This window comes from Brienomyrus brachyistius, chromosome 4 (genome assembly GCF_023856365.1).
Source record: "Brienomyrus brachyistius isolate T26 chromosome 4, BBRACH_0.4, whole genome shotgun sequence".
NCBI lineage: Eukaryota > Metazoa > Chordata > Actinopteri > Osteoglossiformes > Mormyridae > Brienomyrus > Brienomyrus brachyistius.
In genome coordinates this window covers 39801202-39815258 of record NC_064536.1, presented here as the reverse complement: position 1 = coordinate 39815258, position 14057 = coordinate 39801202, and the positions used below count along the sequence as shown (strand labels likewise).

At 39.8% G+C, this 14057-nt stretch overlaps 1 long non-coding RNA gene across 1 annotated transcript; it reads right to left on the bottom strand.

Moving 5' to 3' along the window:
• Positions 1-10465: 10465 nt before the first annotated feature.
• On the bottom strand, positions 10466-11464 carry LOC125739772 (uncharacterized). The gene is made up of 3 exons (XR_007397307.1): positions 11406-11464; positions 10873-11001; positions 10466-10559 (listed from the first exon to the last, which is right to left on the bottom strand). It is a non-coding gene; the product is annotated as an uncharacterized LOC125739772 (long non-coding RNA).
• Positions 11465-14057: the final 2593 nt, after the last annotated feature.

The following is a 14057-nucleotide window of genomic DNA, read 5'->3' as shown; positions in this document are numbered from 1 at the left end:
TCTGCAGAGTTGGAGTGGAAAGCCTGACGCTTTCTCCAACAGAGGGTATACTGTAGGTAGGCCTGTTTGTGTCTGTTTGTGTGTGTGTGCGCGTTTGGGTGGGTGGTCATGTACATAGTGCTATAAAAACATGTTATTTTGACTTTGTAGGGACATGTTTTCGATCCCAAAAGTAAGAAGATACTGAATTTTATTAAATTCTGTGAATGCAGTCAAAGGAATAATTCAAAAAGTCTTGCATTTTGTTTGGTTGCTTACTGTTACTGCTTGGTAACTACTGCAATGTTTAAGGTTGCCATAGTTAGGATTGGGGTTACGCCCGTACAAATGAATGGAGAATCTCCACAAAGATTCAGATACCTAATCTCTGTGTGTGTGTGGATTAAGTGTATATTACATTGTGGGGACCAAATGTCCCTACAATGTGACAAAAACCTGTTATTTTGATGTTTTGGGGGGCATTTTCAGGTACTCACAAAGATCTGTAAATACAGTCAAAAAACTAACTATGCCAAAAGTCTTGTATTTGGTTTGGTTACATATGGTTAAGGTTAGGGGTTGGTAGGGGTTAAAGTTGTCATGTTGGGATTACAGTTTTCCCCATAGAAATGAATGGAGAGTCCCCACGGTATTATAATTACACACCTGTGTGTGTGTGTGTGTGTGTGTGTGTGTGTGTGTTGTGTGTGGTATCAGATCAGTCCCTGAGGCCTGAATGCTTTTCCAGATGCTAGGAGAGTGAAAAGATTATGTGAGGGGTGGGTGCGGTCATCCACAATGTTGGTGGCTTTGCGGATGGAGCGTGTGATGTGAATGTCCATGATGGAGGGGAGAGAGACTCTAATAATCTTCTCAGCTATCCTCACTATCCGCTGGTCTTGTGATCTGAGGCGAGGCAGTTCCCAAATCAGACCGTGATGCAGCTGCTCAGGATGCTCTCAGTAGTTTCCCAGTAAAATGTTGTGAGGATGGGAGATGGACTTTTCTCAGCTTCCGCTGAAAGTAGAAGTGCTGCTGTGCTTTCTTGACTATGGAGCCTGTGTTGAGACAAACTTGTGTGTTGTTTTTGTTTGTCACATAGCGTAAAAATTGCCTAAGGAATCAAAAATGTGGTTCCATGGGGTTCCAGACAGTGGCCTTTTTCGAAGACAGTGAGACTAAATTTTATACCTAGGTGCACCAGTTATGACATTGGTCAGGTAGGCTGTGGTCTGTTAGTTGGTGACAACTGGCTGGTGATCCATGCAACCCAAGCAGAAGTGAGCAGAACTTGTATCAGCCAAAAAGACAGGAGCCCCCAATCAAACACCACATCCTTTGTCTTTTGTTGTTTCCATAGTAACACTGACACTGTCTCCATCCACACCTGTCACCTCCTGTTTGCCCACTGACAGCCCTGGAGGACTTGAACACACAGGTAAAACACTCAAAGATTTGCACAGCAATGAAATGTTTATGAATATCAGCCCATTACAACATACATACTGTATGTAAATGTTTGCCCAATAAAGTGACATTTTTTTACATATTACTTATCATATTTAACCTCATGAAGTCGCCCGATTTAGCTGACACTGTTACTTCTTCCAAGTCTCGTTTATCATATTGAGTTAAATTAAAATGCAGATTTTTGAAATATTAAAACATTTTTTCCTTCAGTGTTTGTGTTAAGGTCCTTCCTTTTTGACTCAGTGACATGTTACATACTGTGCATCTCATTGGCTACAGTCTGCAGTACAGACATCTTACCATCAGTGACTGACAGATTAACCTGATCAAAGAGGCTCCACTGATCTTCACACCACACCAGTACCGATCGGAGTCCTCAGCTGTCAGATTGTTGATGGTCACAGTGAAGACTCGCTGGTCAGGATCATCTCTGACTGACACTTTACCCTCCTGTGGAGAGTCAGTGTGTACTGTGGGAGTACATGACCTCACAGCATGCCATTTGTACCAGTATTTCACGTGAATTTTATATCTGTCACCATAGGAACATGGGACTGTTACAGATCATCCTCTCTGTACACAGACCCATTTCACTGTCGACACACCATCAGCACCTGTGGGGAAAATAATTAACTGAATAAGGATTTTCCACCTCATGACATCTCTAACTAATGATGCTTGGTTTGTGTAATACTTAGATTAGGTCATGTGTAATTAACAGAACAGTGATGATGTATAAAACTCAAAGACCATCATTTTACTATAAAAACAAGGAAAACAAAACTAGTGTCTAATCTTTGGAAGGGCTTCAGCAGGATGTGGGATCGGGAATCTGAGCCTGGCAGTGTGTTCTAGGGTCTGAGAGGAAAACCAGGACCTTAAATCCCTAGTAAAAGGCCTAGATGAGGTGAATGAATGGGCTTGTCACTGTGTGGGATGGCCACACCCCTTCAGTACTATGGCCTTACTTGTAAACATATCCAGTCCTGTGATACAGGCCCTCTCCTATTCCCTCTATACATGCTTCCTTTGGGTTCTATTTGTGAACGTTATTATGTAAAATATCATTGCTATGCTGGTGATACGCAGCTCTATCTGCCATTAAAACCTGGTGACTGCTGCTCTCTGGTGGCCCTTTCTAACTGTCTGGAGGATATTAAGAACAGGACAGCAATGACTTTCGTCCAGATTAATGAAAACAACACAGAGGTAATGAGTTTTGGTCACTCAGGGTCTGTTCATGAGAACAATTAGGGCCTCATTCAGAGAACTTCCAGTCACATACAAAAAATCTTGGTGTCATCTTTGATTCATCACTGAGTTTGATAAACAAATAAATGCTGTTGTGAAGGGGTGTTTCTGTCAGCTGAGTTCAATAGCCTGGCTTAAACCACACCTTTCAGCCAAAGACCTGGAGAGTTACTCCTGCTTTTATCCTGATTGGGTTACTGCCGTTCTCTGTACCCAGGTTTACAGTTACTCCTGCTTTTATCTTATCCCCATTGATTTACTAAAATTATATATTTTATGTAACTTTGTCCAATGTCTCTGGTTGTATTACGTATTTCATGCTTTTATTGTACTATTTTTATCTACAGCATTTTGGCACAATATGTATTGTTTTTTTTAATGTACTTTTTCAATAAAATCACTTGACATGACTTATACAAAAAGCATTTCAATGTATTTTAGTTCAGCCATTTATCTTGCACATTCATATTAAGTACAGGGTCAGTACAGTACTGGGAGCATGGAGCTGATCGGAGGCAGCACAGGGCATAAAGTCGGGGAACACCCAGGACAGGATGCCAGTCTGTCACAGGGCAAACACTTACACACAGTCACTATGGGCACTTTTAGAGGCACCAATTCACCTGAACCACGTGTCTTTGGACTGCGGGAAGAAACCAGAGAACTGAGAGGAATCCAACGTGGATACAGGGAGACCATGCAAACTGCCCATGTAACACCCTGAATAAAGGGGAAATCTAAATAAACACATCCATGCACGATGCTTCCTCCGCGGTAGCATTACCGAGAATATATGTGTATTATTTTCAAAACATCTGCAGAGATGCATCGTTTTGTCCAAAATAAAATATTCCAACAATTAAATATGCGTTTATAAGGTTATTCTCAAAACAAAATATTGCACCAATTATATGCTCTTTCAGTTCCGAATGTAATTCCATTCTGCTGTACAGGTAAATAAACACTAACATCTCTCACTTTTCTTAAAACAGATAAAATCAAGTGTAACAGGTAAGTATAACAAGGGTCTATTAATCAGTAAACATGACCTTAAATTTACAAATGAGAATTTACAGAAAATAAACAAAAAAAATACATATAGCATGTGTCCCTTCGTATTATCCGTTTTTTATCATGGCGACTGACTTAAGAAGTGAACATACGAATAAATGCATAACAAAGTACACCCACAAACATACCAAAACCCAAATGCTTTGTGTGCGTCTTACTGAGCTTGACCTGAGCAGAGCGCACACACTATACAACAAGCTGGCCTCAGGTCGTTCTGTTCCCGCCACTGGGGAAGAAGTTTCAGCTAGCCGCTTAGCCATATACTGATTAACAATTTACAACTGACAATACAGCTTCAAAACACACTCAACATACAATCGACATGTTAATAAAACACAAATAAAATAGCGCAGCAAACATATTAACAATTCAGGAGCTAATATGCTCATATCGTACCTGAATAAAGGGGAATGTAAATAAACACATCCAGGCACAATGCTTCCGCCGTGGTAGCATTACTGAGAATGAGGCATCGCGCTGACAGTTTCCCCTTTCCGGCCTCCGCAGACATAATCAATCAACCCGTTGTGAGCAGTAAGGCTCAACATATAGACAGCAAGTTAAATATGGATGTATAGGCAAGTATAATTTTTTTTCTTTAAAAGCTTTTAACCCCGTCAGCCCATTTTTAACGTTTTAACTTCTCTCATAGCTTTGACATTTTAACCTTTTTTAAATAAAACTTTGTTTTTATCTGACATTTTATATTTATAATTATGAATTTATTAATGTATTAATAAATGAATTCTGCTTTCCCTCAATGACCGTTTTATTTTTTTAAAACTACTGTGTTACAGCTTTCTAATAAAAATTAATCTATCTCACCCACAAAAAGCTGGGCCAGATATCGAAACCACAAGCCCAGCTAGAGGTTAACTTGCTCTCCAAACCTGCTGCAGAGTGAAAGACAACCAGGTCTAGTCTCAACCCCTGAGGCTGATCGTGACCACTGATCTGGACCCCCTTGCCTTCTCACTCTGGATCTTCAATTCCATGTCACTCATCCCCCTCCCTCTGAGCCTCAACACCAACTTCTAGAAGAAAACATCAATATTACCTTTATCTTGCAATTATTATACTTTTTAACACCACATCTGTCTGTGACAGACAGGTTGACCCAAGACCAAGCTACGCCCTGCCCTTAGTACCCCAGTTGACATCCCTGATGGATCATTTCATCCTTTGCCTATGCAAGGAGGGAAGTGATGAGGAAACGCCTCCTTCTGTTACCAAAGAACAAGGGATAAGTTCTTTTCCTAACTTCGCTGGGTGTTTCACTGTGGGAGATACAGACGGCTCCCAGAATGCACTGCAGTATCCCGAATCAGGAAACTATAAACACCCAAAAGCTGATTCTTACACCAGTTCTGAGGGATTGGCTTCCAACACTGCATGTGCACAGACGGCCCTGAGACAGCCAGCCTGTAAAAACACACAAATGTGTACAATGTAGCTCAACTTGCCACATTACAGATATCCTGGCCTGACACCCCCTGAACAAGGCCCATGATGTGGCCACACCCCTAACAGAATGGGCATCGTATCGCACCGAATCACACTGCATCACAATAGGGGTAAATGACATCGAATTACGTTAGTAGTTTCTTCATATGTGTCTTAATGAATCAGATGGTTGCCAGTGCATTGAGATGTGTATCACATCAGCCTTAGTGATGGAGAGGCACACCCCTAATGTATAAGTTTAGGGTATAGCTTGTACAATGCAGTGAGGAAGCCTCTGGCGGGACAGTGATTTGCCCCTCTGGGGTGTGCCTCAGCAGAGGAAAGAGGAGGGGGGTAGAAAGCTGTCAGCTCCAGTGAAGAGAATCTGTAGGCCAAGTCTGCAATATTGTGACCACCAGCATGACTCTAAAAAGGATGACACTTGTATCCAAAAAGGAGGACTACAGCACAGAAAAGAGGACGGCATCTGTGTGCATTGGTTCCCATATAAAATTTGGTCAATGATCAGATTCCATTTTTTTAAACTAATGTAACGCCGGTGGGGCGCATATCCCAGCATGCCCCGCGTACAATTGTAAATAGAAGGACCATGACAGGCACCCAACAAGCACCGAACCCAAATACACAGATGGGAAACACAATGTAGTCAGATGCTGAACTGCGAAATGCACATGCAGTGAGAGATTTACACACACTAAATACACGTTAGGATCGGACAGGGTATACACACAAGACATGGGCAAAGTGTAAAGTGAGGTAGACCTTCAACAGCACGTCAGTCCATTGCAGGGCAATGGAAGCTGGAGAAATGCCATGTGAACAGCAGAAATGTGGTCATACAGGATGTGAGGGTGAGACTGTGTGCTGTATACAGAGGGTCTGACCTCACGGCTTTGTTTCAGTCTTTAGTATTGTGATGACATTGTGATAGCCCAGTGATAACTATACTGGATGGGTGGTACCCCTTTAAAGAGCAAGGGGAGATGGGATACCATTGTGGTATGCAAGCAGGTCCTCAGGGTTGTCACACATGTTTTTGTGAGGTGTACACTACTGGTTGCTTGAGCCCCTGGATGAGACACTGGTCAGTGCCCTGCAGAATCGCTGTGGGCAGTGTGAGGACTTCTGCCCTCTCAGTTAAACAATAGGCGCAGGCACTGAGTCAAATGAGTCTCTCTGCATCCTGGCTAATGATATCAAGGGGTTGTGTAGGCGTGTCTGTGCTCACATGGCTCTATCAGTACAGAGTGAACTGGCCAGGGATCAGTTTATCCAGACACTTAACCCCAGATAGCTCACATTCAGACACAGCCAACCCACCCTTGTATGCATGTCTTTTCTTTTTGGTAAGAAGTTGAACTTATGTTTAATATGTTTTATAGTAAAACAATTAACTGGAAAAGAAGGATGTTATTTTCTTTTATGAAAAGACTGATATTGAATACAATAGGAAATGTATATTAAACCTTTTTAATTTACATGGGAAATATTTTATTCATAGATGTAAATATGGACAAAGAAGGAACCCAGGATCCAGGACTTTAAAATCGAAATGGGACTTTATTTCCAAACTCTGCATGGATCAAAAAACAGAAAAGCTGTTAAGACCATGGATGCATTTTCAGCCTTGAGCTTACCGTTAAAACTTTTTCTCCTTTTTCTATTCTGTGCATTTACCCCTGTCTGTATCTTGCTGTATTTCGTTTTGTTAAGTGTGTTCAAATGAGAACATCTGCATGTTGTTGTTTGGAATGCTTAATAATAAATAATAATAATAAAAAGAGTATCATGCGTGCAGCCATCTTTGTTTATGTACGGCTTCAGGGTACAGCCATGTTTGTTTACATTCTTTTTTTTCTCCCAAAAGCTTTATTAACAACATAAAATTCAGAACAATATACAGAAATACAAATTCTCATGGCCGATGTAAGAACTATAAAGAATAAGCTAGGGGGCAATCTACCGAAAAAAAAACAAAATAAATACACAATATGGGAGCATGAATAAAAAGGGACACTTTAAACAATAGGTTTTCATTAATCTGATGTGAGATGATTCTAGCGCTTTTCCAGTTTTTTTTAATCTACTTAAAAAAGGATATTACAATTTAAATTTATTCAAGAACCAGGGAAAAGAGGGCTTGTTACTCCTTCACTTACTACAGTGTCTTTGTTTACGTTCGGCTTTAGGGCGCGGCCATCTTTGTTTACATTCGGCTCCAGGTCGTGGCCATCTTTGTTTACATTCGGCTTCAAGACGCGGCCATCTTTGTTTACATTCCAATTAAGGGCACGGCCATCTTTGTTTACGTTCGGCTTAAGGGCGCGGCCATCTTTGTTTATACTCGGCTCCGGGATGCCGCCATCTTTGTTTAAATTCTTTTAAATTCTTTTTTCTTTGTTCATACGAGGAACGGTTACTTGAGCTAAATCTGTTCAGTCTCAAGCAAAGGAGACTGAAGGGGGACATGATCCAGGTATATAAGATTCTAACAGGTTTGGATGCTGTTCAACCAAATAGTTACTTCAGCATTAGTTTAAATACACGAACTCGTGGCCATAGGTGGAAATTAGCGGGAGAACATTTCAAGCTGGATTTAAGGAAGCACTTCTTGACACAGCGTGTAGTCAGAGTATGGAATAGCCTTCCTGATAATGTAGTGCAAGCTGAATCCTTGGGTTCCTTTAAATCAGAGCTAGATAAGATTTTAACGACTCTGAGCTATTAGTTTAGTTCTCCCCAAGCGAGCTTGATGGGCCGAATGGCCTCCTCTCGTTTGTATAGTTCTTATGTTCATTGCAGAATAGAAACCCACAAATGCAGCTCCCTCCACCAGCAACGCCAACCAGCTTAAGCGCTTCTATGCTGAGTTTGATATGGACAATAAAGAAACTGCCACAAAATCCATGCCCCCTGATGACCAGCCCCTTATAATTCCACCACCGTTGTGGGGTCCGTACTACAAAGAGTCAACGCAAGGTAAGCTGCAAAGTGCAGACAAATTTACAACCTACCCTACCAGGGGGTTCATTTGAAGCTGGCACCCGGCGATATTTCGCCGCCTGTGGGTAAGTACATAGCCGGCTACTTTCAGTTGTTGAAAAAAAAAATCTGCCTCTGTTACCAGAATCAAACGATCAGCACTCGGTGCCACAATAAAAGATTTATTTTTCAGAAATTTCCGTGTTCTGTCTAGGCGCAGCCATTAATTCTTATCTTCGTTTTGATTGGCTATTTTTGGCAAGTTTTTATTCTGCGTTTTCTGATTGGCTGATTGAGGCAAGTGGACAAAATGGCGTCTAGAAAGCGAAGCAGCCTTCTTGACCAGTGGCTGCAACCGAGCGCGAAATTGCCCAGGACTGAAGGAACTGAAGGTGAGTTTAATACTTAATAAAGTGAGACCAGCATGGCGTAACACTATACTATTTCATCCCGGTGTCGTCGCTTCGTTTGCTGCATGCATTGCATTGACATACGACTCGACTCGTCGACTTATTCACACAGTACAGATGCACATGGATCAGACCAGCAGCAGACGATCAATATCTTCGTTCGTTTGAGCCAACATCGGCGTAAAATTGGTGAAGAATATGGGGAGATATTGCATGACACTGATTTTGTTTGAAAGCTAAGGCCGACAGCTTATTTACAAAGTGAAATATTCTGACAAAAAAAACGACAGAACGCTGGAGCATCTGAACTCGATGATCTAGTTGTGTCTACTATTACTAGCCATATAATATACAGCGATGACGTCACGATCAGCCGAGCTTGTTTACAAATATTAACACGTGTTCCAAGTTAACCCATTCTGACAGTTTTTATACCATGCGTGAAAATTCAGTCTTTCTTAGTAAATTCAGTCTTTCTTATTTGATTTTCAGATTCATTATTTACCCTGTACTGTGCCTGTGGAATATTTCTAGCCGAGTCTTGACATGAGTGTACCTGGTAGGATTATGGAATTATTTTGATTTAGGAGACCACTGAATTTACTGAATTTAAGAAGCTACATTCAGACAGTTGTAGGTTCCTTTAACATGTCTAATAGGGTGTGAAATAAATAAAGTCATAGACATAATTTCCTTTGTCACGTTAACTTTACTTTTTTAAATGATTGGTTAATGGTTAAAAGTCTTATTTCAGACACTGGTAAGCTGACATCTTGTTGATGAAACCATTACTTGATAATTGAGCACTGCAACTGACCAGTACATCAATCATTAATCAACATAATCTGAGAATGAGATACATTTGGTGTCCTCAGTAACAGACTGCTACTACTACTTAGTACTACTACTGTATGATGAAAAAATAACCCAGAGTTTGTGTCAGTAAAATTTGGTGGAATGAGGCCTCTAAGATGCCTGAAAAAGGGACTATTAATGGGTCTACATTTCAAAATTTCCTCAGAAGGACCCCTACCACCCCCTGAAATTGGTTTACGTCTCATGTCTCAGAGTTTGCATGTCGAGTTTCCCTAAACAATGGTAGCCACCTACTTTCAAGGTGGTAGCCTCCTTCTCCTGAAACTAATGAACCCCCTGCCCTACATAGTGCACTACGTTTACTTTGTACTATGAGTTCTGTCTTTGCACCATATCTGTTTGGCACTATATGTCAGTCATTCCTGTTATTCAGTGATTTTTCTGTCCCCATAGTTTACTTACATTTTCTCTAACATGAGTCACATATTTAAAGCAAATAGCTTATATATTTAGGTCTTTATCACGTAAAGAGATATAATACATATTAAAATATCATTTTGTATATACACACCTTTTTTTGATGTATGCATTAAGGCTGCTATGATTAGTGATAGACTAATCATTAGACTAATAGATTAGACATAGTGGATGACATGTCTTTCTTCAATATCACTATGTAATTATTGGAGTAGTTATTCTCTATAGCCCTGCAGTGACATACAGTTTGTTGTTGTCAAAATTAAACTTAAACACTCAATGTGATTTTATGCAGGAAAATTAATCGTTTAGATTGTTCGACCAATCATTAAAATAACTGATAGATTAATCAGTAGAAAAATAAACGGCTGTAGCCACTTATTTGTGCACGAATCTCCATCATCAGAGGAAGCTGGAAGGGGGCATGTGACCTTTATGGAGTAGAATGAGACAGAAGAGCTGTAAAATAAATGGTTATGCTAACTGCAGTGAGGCTTCTTTCACGCAGATCTGCTCAGACTGTCTAGTCAGACCATGAGAGTCAGTTAATGAAGGAGGTTTGGATTGTCTGCTGAGAACCTGTACAGCCGGTGCTTTGTACTGCTGATGGCCTCTTCTTCACACGTGCTTTGCTGCCACCTGCTGGTTAAAAAAAATCTTATTGCATTGCTTATTGTTAAAAATTGTATAATTGTGATTATTTTGATTTAATAAATATTCTGATTTAATTAATATTTTACAAATATTTCAAACTTAAATGTAAATAGTTGTGGATTTCAGATCAGAGCTCCCCTCAGAGCCCACCAATCAGTGACCATCTTGTAGTATAATGAAAGACATGAAATTAGGAAAACAGTTCCTCCTGTCATCAGAAGCAGCACCAGCACCTGCCTGCCATCACCTGCCCACTTTGAGACTCAAATCTTAAAATATAGACAGTGTGAATTGGGACCTTGACATTTTGCTCATATCACTTCCTGTGCCGGCACTTGGAGGATGGGCTTCCCCTTTGAGTCTGGTTCCTCCCAAGGTTTCTTCCTTCTAAGGAGTTTTTCCTTGCCACTGGTTTGCTCTCTGGGGGCTTTGGGCAGGGGATAAGGTAAAGTGATTTGAGACAATGTAATGTGAAAATGCATGACAGAAGTAATGTTGAATTGAATTGAAATTAATCACACCAGCTTGTCTCAGCTGACAGCAGCTCTTACTTATCTGATGAGGGGTAAGGGGAGAAAGACATCACATACCTTCTAGTCAACATCAAAATAAATATACATATAATAATGTATTGGAAACTGGTATAATACTCACTAAATGGGACCTATTATGCTTTTCCCTTTCTATTAGTGTGTTTTATGGCTTCAGGTGCATGTAAACAGTCTGTAAATTCTTAAGACGCAAAGTACATAGCAAAGGGAGTAACTTTCACCACAGAAACCACTCTTCTCTCATCTGCCTAAAACACCTCATTGGAATTCCAGCTCTTACTTTCACAACATGATGAGGTCTCTTCATAACACAATCCTTATTGGCTGTCTACCTGCAAGGATCTGTCTGCCAACTGCAAGACAGGGGAATGAAGGGTAAGCCGACCAATCAAACCACACGGGACTCATTGGGGGTGGGATTAGACAGAGGGTGAATAGAGATGTGCATTAATGAGAAAATATGTGTTTTTGGAACACTGAAGCATGTAAACTCTATTCTTGTAGAGCCTAAAAATAGAATTATAAATTGAAAGTGAGCATAATAATGCCCCTTTAAGCAACAGTAGGCTGCTGTCTATGGTGCTGAATGCCCGAATTGGCAAATTTTACATAAAATTCCTTTATCTAATGTAACTATAACCCTCTAATTTTGTTGGCAGTGATGCTATGTGAAGTCTACTAGGTTGGTATTGAAAGGCTTACAGTGGGTAATAGGTGATTTAGATGAACCTAGATGAAATTTGACATCCAAAAGGGTTTGGGCACTCAGTTCAACTTTGGACAACAAATCTTCCCAGAAGTTTCTCTCTGTCTCTCTTGATAGTTATTTTCTGTTTCACCTGAATCAAGGAGGAATCAAATGCACAAGCACACTGTAGGATATATAAGATGCAAACCCATTAAAAAGCTTTTTGTTTAAATATTATAAAACATATTTACATACATTAATTAAGTGCTTTGAAACTTCATTTAGAAAAAGCAGGCGATGACCAGCCCAACCAGTAATTCCATCTCTGATTTTTCAGAATCTCTTGTCCCTTGGATAACTTTTGAAGTCATGATATAACTAATTTTTAGCTCTGTCTTCAACTTCATCAGTTAGATGATCATTGTGGAGGGAAATGCAGTGAAGCCATGAAACATGCTAGATTTAAACTTTTCAGGTGTTTCATTGAGACCCATTGCCAATAAGAATTACCAAAATCCCCAGGTAATTTAATTTAATAATTTAAAGTAAAAATTAATTTAATTTAATTATTTAAGATAATAAATTACCTTTGTCTTTTCTATTTATGTGTGCAGTTTCATTATGGGTTATTGCACTTAATTTTGAGTACTCAGTTACAAAGAGAATGGGTCACTCCAGTGTCGATGGGTGTCCCAGAAGGGGGCCCGGAGAGGGAGACGGGGACACACCATCCATGGTTGCTGCTCCGGCCCCGCTGCACGCTCCCACCCTCCAAGGCCCTTGGAGCCCTCCAGGTCCTGCTCCTGCCCTGTTCCGCACTCTGCCGCTGGACTACTGCATCTGGGCACTTCACTCTATATTTACATTTATTTAAATTACTTTTTTTTTTGCTTTTTAAAAACTAATCCCTTCCTTATTCCCTTTAGAGATATTTAATATGATTATTAGGATAAAATATACCATGTCAAATTCAGTGTATACGTGTCTACTTGGCTCATAAAAATGATTGACTGAAGTCAGCTTCCAAAAACCATTGGCGCTGTGTGTACAGTGAGTCGTGTCATTTGATTTAGGCTTAAAAAGCTTTTGTTGAAAAAGACATACTTCGCATATACCTATTTTGTGTCAAGTGTGTGTAGATTGTAAAATGAGAGTTAACTGTAAAATCACCATACATCCTGCGAGAATTTTCATTTTAGTTATGACTTCAAAAGTTACCCTGATAAGGAATTCTGTACAATCAGAGATGCAACTGCTGGTTTGAACGTAAAGTTTCAAAGCGCTTAATGTATTCAAGTCTGTTTTATAATGTTTAAACAAATATTTAATGTGTTTGCACCTTATATCTCCTACAATGAGCTTGTGCATTTTATTCCTCTTTGATTGGAGGGTAATGAAAAATAACTAGCAAGAGAGACAGAGAGAATCTTTTGGGAGGCGTTATTGTCCAAAGTTGAACTGATTGTCAGAAGTTCATCTAAATAACCTATTACCCACTGTAATCCTTTCTATACCCACCTCTTTAGACTCCTAAGAGCATCACTGGCAACAATATGAGGGTTACAGTTAAATTAGGTAAAGGAATTTAATGTAAGATTTGCCAATCCAGGTTTTCAGCACCATGGACAGCAACCTAGTGTTGCTTAAAAGGCCATTATTATGCTCATTTTCACTGTTCAAAACTTCTACTAGAATAGATTCACATGCTTCAATGTTCCAAAGACACATATTTACCCCAAACACTGTGTTATTACGCATCACCGTAATACTGACTAGCAATGACAAAATGGCATAAGGATTTACAGACAGACTTTACAGACAGAATTGTGTAGTTTCCCTTAGACAGACAGATACATGGTTTACGGGCTTGAAAGCAGTTAGATCAACAATATCCAATCAGGCGGAAATGCAATAAGCACCAACTAAAGATGCTGCTTCTGATTGGACCAGCTTCAAATTTGTCCCTCCCTGACAATCAATTCTGGCTTTCTTTCGTTGAACATAGTCTTAAGAATAATCATTTTTAGGTGGTTTACTTTTACAAAATTACAAAATTATTGCCGGTTAAACATAAACTTTCTGATAGAGAGATGGTGCAGAGATAAGCAGCATCTCTTCAGATGTTATTTCTTCACAATTTGTTTTGTTAACATATTTAATTCAATAGAAACTGGTGATGTAGAAATGGATGTGTGTTGGATAAATTTTGTTATGTACATGTGCTTGTTTCCTTCCTCTGTTTCT